We start from the raw sequence: 18,496 nt of genomic DNA, 5'->3' as shown, positions 1-18,496 counted from the left end.
GTTCAGAGTAGCACCATCCAACGTTTTTCCCTTTCTAAAAGTTCTCTTTAATCCATCATCTTAAGTGTATCCGATGATTAAGTACAAACCAAAACACCTGTCGTTCTGCAAAGAAGACATGATCACACTGTACTAGCATGTGCCTACTGCCAACCACCTGCTTTCGGCCCAGATTGGAAGTACCTCTTGCATGGGGCCTATCATAGAATACGGTGATATATGACCTTGAAGTTGGAGCTGTAATTGCAATACGTCTAGCAACAGACATCCCCATGCTAGTTCGGCGGGTAGGATTGAGAGCTGCCTGCAGACCGGCCTCTGCAACTCATTTTCGGGCTCCTGGTGACCATTTTATAGGAGAGGACAGCCAGCTCCGACCTTCCAGCAAGGTTCGCTGCTCACATTCGAGCACATGGTGGCCTGCGCCGCACCCGTCGCAACGACAACGATTTTGCCTTCCATCGACAGTGACACACCCATGTGCCGCATACGCGCCTCGCGTGGCAGCAAGTGTCTGACGGGTGGGCGCCCGGGCTCTCATGGTCCACCTGTTAGTCTGTAGTGTTGTGGCGCTGTCGGTACTTGCAGTCTACCATGGCCTGTTGAATTTTTCTTGGTCTTAGCTGATAGTAGGATACTGGTGGTCGTGCAACATTGACCGATGACTCAATACAGAGGTGAGGTTGCTTGGTTGGCAAGGTCCCAATGATAAAGACTTTCAGTCGTTTTCTCTATTTTCTAGGGAAAATGATTTCTTCGTGTGGAGAAGAATGAAGACCTGCCAATTCATTATCTCCCTTGAAGGATAGTGGGAGGTAGCCGTTTGGTTTTACCATGTGTCTTCTATCACCTTTTTTTATCATATATATAGAGAAATGTTACGGTTAATATATTTTGATCCCATCCTAGACGCCGCACACCAGCACGAACTCTTCCCGTGGCAGCCGTCTTGTCCTCTTCCCCAGCGAGGGCAGATTTGCCAGCTGCGGGAATCAAGCCTCCTCGTCCGTGTGAAGGAGGAAGATGTCGTTCCCGTCGACCCCCTCGTCCATATGAACAACGTCATAGTCAGTCTAGGCCCAATTGAAGTCGGCGCCGGAGCCCGAGGACCATATCGATGTCGTGTTGCGGCTTCCACCCTCAAAGCTCGGAACATTGGTTATTTTGAAAATGACGTCAAACTATTTTTCAAGTCGTTAATTATATTTAAAGGGAAACATTTTGGCTACTGAATATAGTTGCCATTAAGTTATCGACATGATACCTGCATTTGGTTCATAATAATTTGAGCTTAAATTGCCCCCTGCAAAATTAAAGAAAATGACCAAAAAAGAAGAAACAAAATGAAGTTTATGGAGGCCACATCATGGCAATTCTGTGTTTGCTCACAACATGCACGTCCACTATATGCATATGGAGTGCGCTCCATATCACCTATGGCGACACTGCGACAGTTGCTCTAATATATCTGGATTATATTATTTAACAAAAAATGAGTAGTACAAAGAAAATATCCACGTGTAAGATAGTTGTCCATGTGCCTGTGGGGACTTGGAAATACATCTAATTCCGCAAGGAAATTCTTCCGAACTGTATTCGTCATTGCCTGCTTGGTCGTCGGAGGAGAGCATGATGCCGAGAAGAACAATGGTGTGGCACCAACACAAACCTAGAAAGAGAAACTCCTCATTATTGTCTTGGTAGGCATCCAACCAATGTCAAGGCTGGCTAGCGTCACCGGTGGAATCGACGAAACCCAGCAGTGATCACTCGCCTGTGGGAATTACATGCACACAAGACAAGGCCAAAACCGCATGACAACAACAAAACTAACACCACCAAACGCTGGTGAACATGCCCGACGATGAGACTGACCCATCGGCTCCTCAATAATGTCGACATACCATCGAGGTGGGGTTGAAGCCTGGGCACAACCATTATTTGACGCAACACCGCCACCAGACCCTAAACAATGACCCAGCAGTGATCACTCACATGTGGGAATTACATGCACACAAGACAAGGCCAAGACCGCCTGCCAACAACAAAACGAACACCACCCATGGCCGGTGAACATGCCTGACGATGACACTGAAAAACCGGCTCCTCAACAATGTCGACATACCATCGAGATGGGGTTGAAGCTGGGGCACAACCATTATTCAACGCAACACTGCCACCAAACCTGAAACAATGACACCACAACGCCAAGCTCTAACCTTTTTTTAGGGTCAAAGCAAAACACTTTATTACGCAACCAGGTTAGGCATGTCGCCTAAAACAAGTCCGGCCACAGACGCCGGTACATCGACATCCCTTATATGGTGGGTTCATTCACACTACATTCATATCCTAACTTAGCGAGCTCATGCGCAACACCGTTGTCTTCCGCCTACATGCAATAACATCACACTTTGAGAACCATAGCCTCATCTCGATCTTCAGATCGTCCAGGGCCGAGGCATATGCTGAGAAGCTTGGTTCCTTCTGCGTGAGGTCTGCTTGGAGGAGATGCGAATCAGTCTCGATGCAGATCCGGATCAAACAAGCAAAATTGTGGTTCTCCCCACCTCCGGCCGGAGCATTAGACGGGTGGGAGGATGTGGAGATAGGAGAAAGAAGAGATCAGCTGAGAGGCGGTGCTCGTGTGTCTTGGTTGAGGGAAGAGGAAAATCAATTTATTTATTTGGAGTAGAATGAAGGCCCACCAATTATTTCTTGGGATAGAAAGTGGTGGTAGTTGTTCCTTCCGTTTTACCATGCTTCTTCTCTCTCCTTTTATGATAGGGAAATGTTTGGTTTAATTTATTTTGCAGTTTGGTCACAGATTCTTGCTACACATACTTTTGAGAACGTGCCCAGTGCACCAGTCAAATTTATATGGGTTTTGACCACTGGGTGTAATAAAGATGCTCGTAGTTGATGTAGACTTAGTCTTTTTGAGGGTGATGTAGGCTTAGTCTTGCTTGCCTAAACTAGCGAGTCATGTAGGGGAATAGTAATCCAACGAAGGAAGTAGGGAAACAAATAGCATCCTGGTGATAATGAGCTTAATCTCTTGTAAATTGACAGAAAACACCAGGAATTTGAATCATGGAATACAACCAACCAATCAATGAAAAAATACAACAAGTGACGACAGTAGAAATCTCAAAACTTTAACCTAACAACAGAAGCTATTTAAACCCAAGCTCCAACCTTAGCCATAAGCTAATTGGAGAACATACGGGATCTTATGCATGCATTGTTGTTCCCGGTTAACATTACATGAGACCGGGTCGAGAATGGAAGGGGAGGCGGGGCGTAGCCATGGCGGCCCGATCAAGGTTGCTCTTCTTCTTCTCCCTCCCCTGCTCCTTCTTCACACCTTGCTGCTGCTTCTTCTTGCCACCGTCGCCCGAATCTTTAGCAGGCGATGACGATGAGGAGGACGTTGACGACAAGCAGGAGGTGTTCTTTGGGAGCACCTTGACATCGGAAGGCCCACGACAGAATCCCATGGCTGCCCTGCTAAAGCTACTGCTGCACTATCTTTTCCCCTTCTTCCTTTCTTCCCTCTGCTCTCTCAGCTCACTCTGATCAAGGTTTCTTCAGCTCACGTAAAACTCAGCTTTTCTCCGCTGCTGATCCGTGATCCGGTGTGTATGTTTCACTACCACTCACTCTGTTGGAAAAGCAGGGCTCCCGGCGACCTTTTTATAGGGGAGGAGAGCATGGCGATCCAAACTTCCATCCGAAGGTCCGCTACTCAAAACTCTGAGCAGGCATCGGAAGGTTCACTACCACTCACATTCGAGCACATGGTCAACTGTGCTGCACCCGTCGCAACGACAACGATATGCGCTTCCATTGACAGTTACGCACGTACGTGTAACGTACAACAGATACGCGCGCCATGTGGCAGCAAGTACCTGACGGGTGGGTGCCAGGGCTCTTATGGCCCACCTGTTACTCTGTAGTGTATGTGGCGTGGGTGGTACTGGTTGTGTATCGTGGCCTCTTGAATTTTCCTTGGCCTTGCTGATAGGACACTGCTGGTCATGCAACATTGACCAGTGACCCAGCGTAGAGGGGAGGTTACTTGGCTGACAAGGTCTTCGAGATAGCGACTTTTTTTCTCTATTTTCTAGGGGAAAATGACTTATTCGTGTAGAGTAGATTGAAGAGCTGCCAATCATCTCCTGTAATGGAAAGTGGGTGGAAGCCGTTTGATTTTTCCATGTTTCATGTGCCACATCTTTTGTATAGAGATATGTTAGGGCATCTACAGCCGCCCAGCTTAAATTTGGCTCCTCAAACATCCATGGACGTATCCGGCCAGTTTTTGAGCATTTCTTTTTAAGACCTCATTTATGCATGCATATAGCCATCAGGACCGTGCGTGTATACTGCTGCTTGGATTGTGGCAAGTGAAGGAAACATCATAGGATGACTTCGTTTGGTGGTCTCGAGCTCCGGGGTGAAAACCCTAGGTATGACCAGTGACGTACCCAAGTTACAGCCATGCCCCGGGCTAACCTCGTTGCAACAGTAATGAACAGTACCAAATAGTGGTATTTTTTGTACAGTAAACACAGCAGCATGCGGCCACGCCCCGGGCCATGGCCCTAGTAGCCTGGGGCCTAGCTACGCCACTGGGTATGACCCTTTGGTTATACCTGGCAATGGCGGTGTTCTCTGCGTCGTATCCTTGATGAAGGAACTGCTCGGAGTTTCCTCGGACTTGATCTTCAAGGTGCAAACCCATGATCTGACCTTCGATGGTAGGATTGGGCGATGGCGGCGCTTGCAGATCGTTCTCTTCTTGAAGACGTCGCTTTTAAAGAACCTTCTTCGTAGTCCTTGTGCTATCAAGACATGATTGGTGCCAATGGTCACTGCCGTATGTCGTCAATCGTTATTTTCATCGCTTTTGTTTTTTTTCTTTTTCCCCTTCGACTAGACATAGCTTCGGTCTTCGAATGAGTTTGCTATTTGCCGACGTGATACTTTGCGCGCGCGCGTGTGCTTGTGTGTGTGTGTGTGTGCGCGTTAGTTTTGGCTGTGTGCATCCTAGTTATGCAGAGGTCGGGTGTGTACTCACTATAATTATATCGCTCGATGCTTGATTTTAAGTCAATAAAAAACATCTTTTTGTCGAAAAATATCTCAAACGTGACTGGGTTGCGCAGGTAGGGAGACGAACCGCGCTGGTCTATGCTATCTAGTTGGAGTACCGGTAACCAGCCACATCGGCATGACAAGTGCAGCCAATCTAGTCAGAACTAGTGGCAAGCCATTATGGTTAAACTTGACACAATGTAATAACTCCAAGGTAAAATGTTGCGGAAATATTTGAATGGGGTAAGCATTATTACATACATAGAAACTAGGATTAAAATGTGCAATTCAGTTAACGAAAATCATGAACCAATCCTTTGTTGGGTTTGCCTTGATGAAGCAGAATCCTTTAGTTATGTCAACACACTTTCCTAAGTAAAGTACTTTCATTTTGACATGTCTTTATCTATTGGATGAAAATTCTCTTTTTATTTTACTTAGTTCTGCATCACACATCCACATTCCGCAGGGAGGGAAGACATGAAAGATCATGTCTTTGTTCACCCAAGCTAGTAAGTTCAGTCAAGCCAGAGGAATAACAATCCAAGATAAAAGTAGGGAAACAAATATTATCATGATGACAATGAATGTAATGTCTACTAGTAAGTTGACAAGAACACCAGCAATTGGATCAACCGACCGTCCATGAATAAAACAGTACACGTGGACACAGTACAAATGAAATCTTCAGCGGAACAACCGAGGCAAACCCGGGCGTAAGCTAATAAGAGAACCTACAGGATTGTATGTTGTATGCACTATTGTTCTGAAAATCTGCAAACTCTATTACATTAGGCCGGGTCGAGAATGGAAGGGGAGGCGGGGCGACGCCATGGCGGCCCGGTCAAGGTTGCTCCTTTTCTTCTCTTTCCCTTCCTTCTTTACGGCTTGAGGCTGCTTCTTCTTGGCGCCATCGCTGGAATCTTTAGCGGACGGCGAGGGCGAGGAAGCCAAGGAGTTGTTCTTGGGGAGCACCTTGACATCCGAACACCCACAGCAAAACCCCATTGATGCTCTGCTAAGCTTCTACACCACTAAAATTTCCCCGTCCCTCTCTTTCTTTCTTTCTTTCCTCTGCTCTCCAAGCTTAGAGAAAACTCAGGTCTTCTCTGCTACTGATCGTGTGTCAGTGTGTGCTTATGTGTTTCTGTAGGAAAAGCAGGGGAGCCCTGGAGACATTTTTATAGAGGGAGGTGACCGGATCCTCTAACATTATGAAGGAAAGTCACAGTGCTACACTGTTTGCCTAGTGTAAAATGAAAAAGAAAAGTTAGGAACTGTTAGCAGATAGTTAGTAGGTTGTTTACTATTGATATTTATTGTAGATATAAATAATTTAAAATTAATTTTATTTCACCATCAATTTGTTTGTATGTAATTATTATAAATGTACATGATAGATCATCAATTTATAAATTAATTTAAATTGTTTTAGTCATAATCATATGAAAGAAAGAAGGAAAGTTAGAGTATTATAGCTTCTCTAACTTTCCTTCTCAATGTTAGAGGATGCGGTGCGAGCAGGGCGCTCCAAACTTCTCTAATTCGAGCATGTGGTCATCTGTACCCGCACACGAGCCTTCCTACGACAGTGACGCTCGCGTACAACCACGCGTAGGCGCGCGCTGCGGCAGCGAGTGCCTGACGGGTGGGCTTGCGGACTCTCCTGGTCCACCTGTCAGCCATAGTGTATGTGGCTCTCATGGTACTTGGTGTACACCGTCGCCCTGTTGAATTTTCCTTGACCCGTCTGATTTTGGGATAGCGTTGACAGGTGACTCAGCAATGGAATGAGCTACTACTAGCTTCCTTGGCAGGCAAGCTTCTCGTGCTAAAGAAAGAGACATGCCAATCATCTCGTGGGATGGAAAGTGGGTCGAAGCTAAGCCATATGATTTTGCCATGTTTCCTTTTCAGCTTCAATATTTTATCAAGAAATGTCTTGCTGAATCCAAACTGATTTACTCCACCGAAGAATTTCACCACACATATTTGATCAAGCTGTTATTTCGGCTGTGTTATGTAGGCGTGGTGGATGCTGGCCCTTGCCGGTGGAAGGGTTCCGTTTTAGCAGTTTCTTTAATTTTTGTTAGGTTTTGCATCCTTCTAAGGAATGCGAGACGATGGCAGCTCCCTAGAGATGGAATAAAGTTATCCCTGCCTACCTCCCGTCCCGGTGGTGCGCCTAGCATCGTCGGTGGCATGTCGATGTTTGTCTTTGATGGATCCGTCTTTGGTGGATTTGCTTGGATCTGGTCATCGTTTGTCTACTTCGTGTGTCTTCAGATTGTATCCTTCCGATCTACACTACTCTTCATCGATGGTGGTTGCTATTCTGCCGCTCTAGTCCTATGAGGTCTTAGTATGACGATTTCCCGACTGTCTATTACAAACAAGAAGTAGAGAAAAACATGCTAGAGTTCTTGAAGCGTCTCAATACCAATCGAGATATACTACTTCCTTACAATTTCCAGTGAGTCACACTGTCTTGTACTACAAATTCCGTTTTTGCTTACTAGCTAGATGTTAATAAGTGTATAGGGTTTAGGGTAACTGATGAGAGTTATGCACATGCTCGCTTAATTCATACATGCAAACGTATGCGCATGCAGGTACCACTGGATCTTGTTAATCATTTAAGTTAAAGAAGGAACAGTTGAAGTACTGGACTCACTGCTTAAAGAACCTAAAGACTACTCAATCGTGAAGGGGATAGTCAACAGGTAATTCAATCATTATTGAACTATATGTCGGCCTCTTTAGTTCGTCATTTCCTGATATCAACTAATTACTAACTTCTTTATTCATTTTCTTTGCCGGCAGGCAGGGCTTGACAAAAGTACATCAAAACGGTTCCAAGCGAATGGAAAGAAAAGTTATATTGGTTTCGACCCAAGGTAAGTAATTAAGTAGTACTAGCTAGCTATCTACCATCTCTTTAATTCTAGTTTCAATACCATTAATTATCATGCTTTATTAATTCTTATCTGATTGAATTCTATATTCTCGTAAAGGTCATGAAGCAGGCGCCGGAGACTGATTTATATGCATACTACATTTGCGAGAATATTCGCATGACGGCATCCGAAAGGACCAAAGATGATAGACAACTATGGGTACGTTTGCCAGAACACTATTCATAATTTTTATATCATTATCGATATCTAATCACACAACTAATACATGCATATTGATCCCCTTCTTAAAAGTTCAATGAGGTGCGGGATAAGCTCCTATCAACGGAGCGCATACGAGCACTTCAAGAAGAAATAGTGGGATTTTTGCTCGACCAGATCATAGATCCCAAAGGAGAATATCATTACCCGCTACCGCCGCTACCGCAGGAACCAAGGCAAATGCCACATGCCCCATGAACCACTCCCAATTGTCATCGTGCTCCGAAGGCACCAAGGCAAATGCCACTGGCTCCGAAGGAAACATGTAGGAGAAATTGTATATACCTAATTGTATATATATACATGTGTATGTGTGAATGGTGGTTGTGAGACATTCGATGATATATACATACATACATACATACATACATACATACATACATACATACATACATACATACATACATACATACCATATATATGATCGGTTCTATGAGAAATTCTATTGAGAAATTCTATTTATATATATGCATAACATGTAGAATATGTAGTATCGTAAAATACCAGCAAATTAAAAAAAATTAAATGGAAAACACAAAATTAAAGGAAAAAGAAATCATGAACCCAAAACCTTTTTGTACCGGTTGGTGTTACCAACCGGTACTAAAGGTCTCCCCGCCCCCGGCGCTGGCTCGTGCCACGTGGTGGCCCTTTAGCGGATGTTCGTGTTGTAACGGTTACAGAACTGGCACTAAAGGGCCTTACGACCGGTGCTATAGCCTGGTTCTGCACTAGTGGCATCACGTAAAGAAGGTTCATTTTGTTATTGGAAACCATTGTGACGAACCACATTCTTATAGCGATTCTGGTGTTAGATTTGAGTAATGAATTTTGTTGTGAAAAATACACTACTAGAAAAATGCTTATACATAGAAGTTTACCAGTAGCATTTGTTCGTGTTCCCACGCTATTGGTAATTACCAGTAGCGCTGGGTACAAAACGCGCTACTGGTATGGCTTAGCAGCAGCGTTGCTTTTTTTGGGCACGCTACTACTAAGTGGTTCTCACCATGCCCAGGTGACAGACTATAGTAGTAGTGTGGTGCATAAAAGCCGCGCTACTACTAAGTGGATAGTAGTAGCGCGGTGTGCCATCCGACGCTAGTAATATGAATAGACGGGGTTAGTCGATGTGCCTCACTTAGCAGCAGTGCCGCACCCGTGCCTCCGCGCTACAACTAATCGACATGCCCTGCCACTTAGTCGCACCACACCGCGACTAAGCGGTGAGTTCTCTCCCCTCTCCCTCCCACGCCCCACCTAATCTTCTCCTCGCTGCTCCTCCTCCCAATCCCGCCGCCGATGCCTCCTCTGCCCCCCAAATGACGGCGACAGGGACGCCGGCGGCCTCACCCGCCTTCCACCTCCCTCAACTCGTCTTCTCGATGGTCGCCTTGGAGGAGCCTCCTTTAGCGCACCACCATGGTCGGGGAAGTGAAGCAGCCGCCGTCGTCTCGATCTCGGGATCTCTCATCGCCGGCGCGCGTAGGGGAGGAGCGGTGGTTGCGAGGTGTGTCGGCCTGCTCTGATCTCTCCGTCGATGGTGCCGAGTAGGATTCTTGTGTGGATTGGATTTGAGCCGCCATTTTGGTCCTTTTCTTGGAGTGGACAGGGAAGAGCGGTGTTGGTGTTGGTAGGGGAGGAGGAGGATGAGCGAGAGCGAGTAGAGGCCGGTGCCGAGGTGGGAGAGCTCGTGGGGTTTGCCGGAGGGGGACAAGCGGCAGCCCAAGGCGCACCGCTGCAACGACCGCGTCGAGGATGTCGTTCATGTTGGGGAACGTAGTAATTTAAAAAAAATTCCTACGCACATGCAAGATCATGGTGATGCATAGCAACGAGAGGGGAGAGTGTTGTCCACGTACCCTCATAGACTGAAAGCGGAAGCGTTAGCACAACACGGTTGACGTAGTCGTACATCTTCACGATCCGACCGATCAAGTACCGAACGCACGGCACATCCGAGTTCAGCACACGTTCAGCCCGATGACGTCCCTCGAACTCCGATCCAGCCGAGTGTTGAGGGAGAGTTTCGTCAGCACGACGGCGTGGTGACGATGATGATGTTCTACCAACGCAGGACTTCGCCTAAGCACCGCTACAGTATTATCGAGGTGGACTATGGTGGAGGGGGGCACCCAACACGGCTAAAAGATCAAACGGTCAATTGTTGTGTCTCTAGAGGTGCCCCCCTGCCTCGTATATAAAGGAGCAAGGGGGAGAGGCGGCCGGCCAAGGAGGGTGCGCCAAGGGGGGAGTCCTACTCCTATCGGGAGTAGGATTCCTCCTTTCCTTGTTGGAGTAGGAGAAGGGAAGGAAAAAGGAGAAGGAAGGAAGGGGGCGCCCCCCTCCCTAGTACAATTCGGACCAATCCATGGGGAGGGGTGCGGCCACCCTTTGAGGCCTTTTTCTCCTTTCCCGTATGGCCCATTAAGGCCCAATACGAATTCCCCGTAACTCTCCGGTACCCCTGAAAATACCCGAATCATTCGGAACCTTTCCGATGTCCGAATATAGTCGTCCAATATATCGATCTTTACGTCTCGACCATTTCGAGACTCCTCGTCATGTCCCCGATCTCATCCGGGACTCCGAACTACCTTCGGTACATCAAAACACATAAACTCGTAATACAACTGTCATCAAAACGTTAAGCGTGCGGACCCTACGGGTTCGAGAACTATGTAGACATGACCGAGACACGTCTCCGGTCAATAACCAATAGCGGAACCTGGATGCTCATATTGGCTCCCACATATTCTACGAAGATCTTTATCAGTCAGACCGCATAACAACATACATTATTCCCTTTGTCATTGGTACGTTACTTGCCCGAGATTCGATCGTCGGTATCTCAATACCTAGTTCAATCTCGTTACCGGCAAGTCTCTTTACTCGTTCCGTAATACATCATCCCACAACTAACTCATTAGTTGCAATGCTTGCAAGGCTTATAGTGATGTGCATTACCGAGTGGGCCCAGAGATACCTCTCTGACAATCGGAGTGACAAATCCTAATCTCGAAATACGCCAACCCAACAAGTACCTTCGGAGACATCTGTAGAGCACCTTTATAATCACCCAGTTACGTTGTGACGTTTGGTAGCACACAAAGTGTTCCCCCGGTAAACGGGAGTTGCATAATCTCATAGTCATAGGAACATGTATAAGTCATGAAGAAAGCAATAGCAACATACTAAACGATCAAGTGCTAAGCTAACAGAATGGGTCAAGTCAATCACATCATTCTCCTAATGATGTGACCCCATTAATCAAATAACAACTCATGTCTATGGCTAGGAAACATAACCATTTTTGATCAACGAGCTAGTCAAGTACATGCATATTAGTGACACTCTGTTTGTCTATGTACTCACACATGTATTATGTTTCTGGTTAATACAATTCTAGCATGAATAATAAACATTTATCATGAAATAAGGAAATAAATAATAACTTTATTATTGCCTCTAGGGCATATTTTCTTTAGTTTCCCAGTTGCACTAGAGTCAATAATCTAGCTCACATCGCCATGTGATTTAACACCAATAATTCACATCACCATGTGATTAACACCCATAGTTCACATCCTCATGTGACCAACACCCAAAGGGTTTACTAGAGTCAATAATCTAGTTCACATCACTATCTGACTAACACCCAAAGAGTACTAAGGTGTGATCATGTTTTGCTTGTGAGATAATTTTAGTCAATGGGTCTGTCATAATCAGATCCATAAGTATTCTACAAATTCTATGTCTACAATGCTCTGCATGGAGCTACTCTAGCTAATAGCTCCCACTTTCAATATGTATCCAGATTGAGACTTAGAGTCATCTAGATCAGTGTCAAAAACTTGCATCGACGTAACCCTTTACGATGAACCTTTTGTCACTTCCATAATCGAGAAACATATCCTTATTCCACTAAGGATAATTTTGACTGCTGTCCAGTGATCTACTCCTAGATCACTATTGTACTCCCTTGCCAAACTCAGTGGTAGGGTATACAATAGATCTGGTACACATCATGGCATACTTTGTAGAACCTATGGCTGAGGCAAAGGGAATGACTTTCATTCTCTTTCTATCTTCTGCCGTGGTCGGGCTTTGTGTCTTACTCAATTTCTCACCTTGTAACAAAGACAAGAACTCTTTCTTTGACTGTTCCATTTTGAACTACTTCAAAATCTTGTCAAGGTATGCACTCATTGAAAAAAAATTTATCAAGCGTCTTGATCTATCTCTATAGATCTTGGTGCTCAATATGTAAGAAGCTTCACCGAGGTTTTTCTTTGAAAAACTCCTTTCAAACACTCCTTTATGCTTTGCAGAATAATTCTACATTATTTCTGATCAACAATATGTCATTTACATATACTTATCATAAATGTTGTAGTGCTCCCACTCACTTTCTTGTAAATACAGGCTTCACCGCAAGTCTGTATAAAACTATATGCTTTGATCAACTTATCAAAGCGTATATTCCAACTCCGAGATGCTTGCACCAGTCCATAGATGGATCGCCGGAGCTTGCATAATTTGTTAATACCTTTAGGATTGGCAAAACCTTCTGGTTGCATCATATACAACTCTTCTTTAATAAATCCATTAAGGAATGCAATTTTGTTTATCCATTTGCCAGATTTCATAAAATGCGGCAATTGCTAACATGATTCAGACAGACTTAAGCATAGATACGGGTGAGAAACTCTCATCGTAATGAACACCTTGAACTTGTCGAAAACCTTTTGCGACAATTCTAGCTTTGTAGATAGTAACACTACTATCAGTGTCCGTCTTCCTCTTGAAGATCCATTTAATCTCAATGGCTCATCTCATACATGGATCTCATCTCAGATTTCATGGCCTCAAGCCATTTCGCAAAATCTAGGCTCATCATCGCTTCCTCATAGTTCGTAGGTTCATCATGGTCAAGTAACATGGCCTCCAGAACAGGATTACCGTACCACTCTGGTGCAGATCTCACTCTGGTTTACCTACGAGGTTCGGTAGTAACTTGATTTGAAGTTACATGATAATCATCATTAGCTTCCTCACTAATGAACAGATTTCTGTGATGAACTACTTTCCAATAAGGGAGCAGGTACAGTTACCTCATCAAGTTCTACTTTCCTCCTACTCACTTCTTTCGAGAGAAACTCCTTCTCTAGAAAGGATCCATTCTTAGCAACGAATATCTTGCCTTCGGATTTGTGATTGAAGGTGTACCCAACTGTCTTCTTTGGGTATCCTATGAAGACACATTTCTCCTATTTGAGTTTGAGCTTATCAGGTTGAAACTTTTTCTTATAAGCATCGCAATCCCAAACTTTTAACAAACGACAACTTTGGTTTCTTGCCAAACCACAATTCATATGGAGTCGTCTCAAACGAATTTAGATAGTGCCCCTTTTTTATGTGAATGCAGCTGTCTCTAATGCACTATATCCAATAAAGTACGATTATGACATTGGGACACACCATTATGCTGTGGTGTTCCAGATGGCGTGAGTTGCGAAACTATTCCGCATTGTTTCAAATGAAGACTAAACTCGTAACTCAAATATTCTCCTCCACGATCAGATCGTAGAAACTTTATTTTCTTGTTACGATGATTTTCCACTTCACTCTGAAATTATATGAACTTTTGAAATATTTCAGACTTATGTTTAATCAAGTAGATATACCCATATCTGCTCAAATCATCTTTGAAGGTCAAAAATAACGATACCCGCCGCGAGCCTCAGTATTCATCGGATCGCATACATCAGTATGTATTATTTCCAATAAGTCAGTTGCTCGCTCCATTGTTCCGGAGAACGGAGTCTTAGTCATCTTGCCCATAAGGCATGGTTCGCAAGCATCAATTGATTCATAATCAAGTGATTCCAAAATCCCATTAGCATGGAGTTTCTTCATGCGCTTTACACCAATATGTCCTAAACGGCAGTGCCACGAATAAGTTGCACTATCATTATTTACTTTGCATCTTTTGGCTTCAATATTATGAATATGTGTATCACTACGATCGGGATCCAACAAACCATTTTATTGGGTATATGACCATAGAAGGTTTTATTCATGTAAACAGAACAACAATTATTGTCTAATTTAAATGAATAACCATTTTGCAACAAACATGATCAAATCATATTCATGCTCAACGCAAACACCAAATAGCACTTATTTAGTTTCAACACTAATCCCAAAAGTATAGGGGAGTGTGTGATGATGATCATATCAATCTTGGAACTACTTCCAACACACATCGTCACCTCGCCTTTCACTAGTTTCTGTTTATTCTGCAACTCCCGTTTCGAGTTACTACTCTTAGCAACTGAACCAATATCAAATGCCGAGGGGTTGCTATAAACAGTAGTAAAGTACACATCAATAACATGTATATCCAATATACCTTTGTTCATTTTGCCATCCTTCTTATACGCCAAATACTTGGGGCAGTTCCGCTTCCAGTGACCAGTCCCTTTGCAGTAGAAGCACTTAGTCTCAGGCTTAGGACCAGACTTGGGCTTCTTCACTTGAGAAGCAACTTGCTTGTCGTTCTTCTTGAAGTTCCCCTTCTTCCCTTTGCCCTTTTCTTGAAACTAGTGGTCTTGTCAACCATCAACACTTGATGTTTTTCTTGATTTTAGCATTGCGAAGAGCTTGGGAATTGTTTTCGTCATCCCTTGCATACTATAGTTCATCACGAAGTTCTACTAACTTGGTGATGGTGACTAGAGAATTCTGTCAATCACTATTTTATCTGGAAGATTAACTCCCACTTGATTCAAGCGATTGTAGTACCCAGACAATCTGAGCACATGCTGACTGCTTGAGCTATTCTCCTCCATCTTTTAGCTATAGAACTTGTTGGAGACTTCATATCTCTCAACTCGGGTATTTGCTTGAAATATTAACTTCAACTCCTGGAACATCTCATATGGTCCATGACGTTCAAAACGTCTTTGAAGTCCCGATTCTAAGCCGTAAAGCATGGTGCACTTAACTATCAAGCAGTCATCATACCGAGCTTTTGTCAAAACGTTCATAACGTCTGCATATGCTCCTGTAATAGGTCTGTCACCTAGCGGTGCATCAAGGACATAATTCTTCTGTGCAGCAATGAGGATAAACCTCAGATCACGGATCCAATCCGCATCATTGCTACTAACATCTTTCAACTTAGTTTTCTCTAGGAACATATAAAAATTAAACAAGGAGCAACATTGCGAGCTATTGAGCTACAACATAGATATGCTAATACGACCAGGATTAAGTTCATGATAAATTGAAGTTCAATTAATCATATTATTTAAGAACTCCCACTTAGATAGACATCCCTCTAGTCATCTAAATTATCACGTAATCCAAATCAACTAGACCATGACCGATCATCACGTGAGATGGAGTAGTTTTCAATGGTGAATATCACTATGTTGATCATATCTACTATATGATTCACGCTCGACCTTTCGGTCTCAGTGTTCCGAGGCCATATCTGCATATGCTAGGCTCGTCAAGTTTAACCTGAGTATTCTGCGTGTGCAAAACTGGCTTGCACCGGTTGTAGATGGACGTAGAGCTTATCACACCTGATCATCACGTGGTGTCTGGGCACGATGAACTTTGGCAACGATGCATACTCAGGGAGAACACTTATACCTTGAAATTTAGTGAGAGATCATCTTATAAAGTTACCACCGAACTAAGCAAAATAAGATGTATAAAAGATAAACATCACATGCAATCATAATATAAGTGATATGATATGGCCATCATCATCGTTGTGCTTGTGATCTCCATCTCCGAAGCACCGTCATGATCACCACCGTCACCGGCGCGACACCTTGATCTCCATCGTAGCATCATTGTCGTCTCGCCAATCTTATGCTTCTACGACCATCGCTACCGCTTAGTGATAAAGTAAAGCATTATAGGGCGATTGCATTGCATACAATAAAGCGACAACCATATGGCTGCCAGTTGCCGATAACTCGGTTACAAAACATGATAATCTCATACAATAAATTGAGCATCATGTCTTGACCATATCACATCACAACATGCCCTGCAAAAACAACTTAGACGTCCTCTACTTTGTTGTTGCAAGTTTTACGTGGCTGCTACGGGCTTAGCAAGAACCGTTCTTATCTACGCATCAAACCCACAACGATAGTTTGTCAAGTTGGTGCTGTTTTAACCTTCGCAAGGACCGGGCGTAGCCACACTCGGTTCAACTAAAGTTGGAGAAACTGACACCCGACAGCCACCTATGTGCAAAGCACGTCGGTAGAACCAGTCTCGCGTAAGCGTATGCGTAATGTCGGTCCGGGCCGCTTCATCCAACAATATCGCCGAACCAAAGTATGACATGCTGGTAAGCAGTATGACTTATATCGCCCACAACTCACTTGTGCTCTACTCGTGCATATGACATCTACGCATAAAACCTGGCTCAGATGCCACTGTTGGGGAAACGTAGTAATTTAAAAAAATTCCTACGAACACGCAAGATCATGGTGATGCATAGCAACGAGAGGGTAGAGCATTGTCTGTCGTGGTTCTAAGTCTGACAGTAGAATGGGGGGTAGGAATGTAGAGGCAAGATCCTAGCTATGGAGGAGTTGTACACGCAAGTTTTACGAGTTCAGGCCCTTCTCGGAGGAAGTAATAGCCCTACGTCTCGGAGCCCGGAGGCGGTCGACTGGATTATGAGCGTGTGAGTTACAGGGGGTGCGTTGTTCCAGAGGAGGGGGTGGCTTATATAGAGTGCGCCAGGACCCCAACTCCCCTCCATTACACAAGGTTCAATGTACATTAATAGGAGGGCGTTACTGGTAACGCCAGTAATAAAGATACATAATGACCATTAAAGCTATGACTTAATTCCCGACTGTTGTAGAGCAGAGTGGCTTTAGATCTCCCGGTAGTCGAGTGACTGTCTACGTGGTCAAGTGTCTTCAATGCTGTCGAGTGGAACATAGCTTCATGGTCAAGTGCACGATGATTCTTCTTCGAATGTTTCTGGTTCTTTTGGAGATGTCCTTGGGGAGGGTATCTTGTACAGGTCCATGACCCTACCCTAGGTACATAACTTCATCATTAGCCGCTGAATGGATCAGGCTTTGAGTGAGGAAGGAGTTGAGAACACTTCCGACCCATTTTTCGTGCTATGAGTATATCTTGTTCTGAATCAATGAACCGAGGTGACGACATCAACTTCTTTTTCAGTCGCCTTGATCCATTCTTAGTTTTTGTCGAGTGATCTTTTAATGGAAGAGCTCCGAGTGATGATGTGGAGGAGATCTTCCGCCTGACAAGTTGTTCTGCTGTCTGCGGATTTCGCGGGATTCGAATTTCGGGAAGTGCGTGGGGCAGAGGAGGCCGCAGTAATCAGATGGGATAAGGCAGGGCCGCCCCAATTTCCGTGCCGCCTTTTTCGCCACGTATCGCATGCGTGACTGTTGCGGGATTTGATAAGACCGTCTGGGCCTACAAGTTAGTCACTCGGAAGTAACCTCATATATGGAGCCAGGCCGGGGTTTTTGAACAGTGTGTTTTCATTCTTCCCCCTCCTCCTCAGACTTCTCTGCCATGCCTGTTCTCGCCCCAGTGTCATTGCTCCATTCGCGTTTCACCTGCGACAATGGGGAAAGAGAAGACGGTGGCTCTGGAGCGGGCGAAGAAGGCGACATCAAAGGCGAAGGGGAAGAAGTCCAGCCAGGGCGGATCTTCCTCGAGGGCCGGCCTGCCGCAGGGCTGGATCCAGGGAGACTGGATCCTCTCGGTGATTCGTCAGGACGACATCGACGACTTGGTCGAGGAAGGACTGATCCCCCACGAATCGGCGCGGCTTCCGGGGAACGAGACTGAGCCGCAACCTTGGGAGGGTGAGTGCGTTCTCCTCGCCACTCACGTCGACCGTGGGTTTTCCTTGCCTCCCCACACCTTCTTTTGGGGTTTCTTGAATTTCTTTGGGGCGCAACTCCAGCACTTTACTCCCAACACAATCGTGTACCTTGCTGCCTTTGTGTCTTTGTGCGAGAATTTCTTGGGCTGCCGACCTCATTGGGGCCTTTTCAAGCACATTTTCACCTGTCGCTCTCAGACGGTGAAAAAGGCCAATCCGAGTGACGAGAGGACACAAGTGATTCAGATGTGCGGGGGTCTTGGGGTCCATATGAGAGGCAAAAGTTCCTTTCCAGCCATGATTCTTC

Source organism: Triticum aestivum, chromosome 3A, assembly GCF_018294505.1.
Source record: "Triticum aestivum cultivar Chinese Spring chromosome 3A, IWGSC CS RefSeq v2.1, whole genome shotgun sequence".
In the NCBI taxonomy this organism is placed as follows: domain Eukaryota; kingdom Viridiplantae; phylum Streptophyta; class Magnoliopsida; order Poales; family Poaceae; genus Triticum; species Triticum aestivum.
This window is presented reverse-complemented; position numbering follows the sequence as displayed.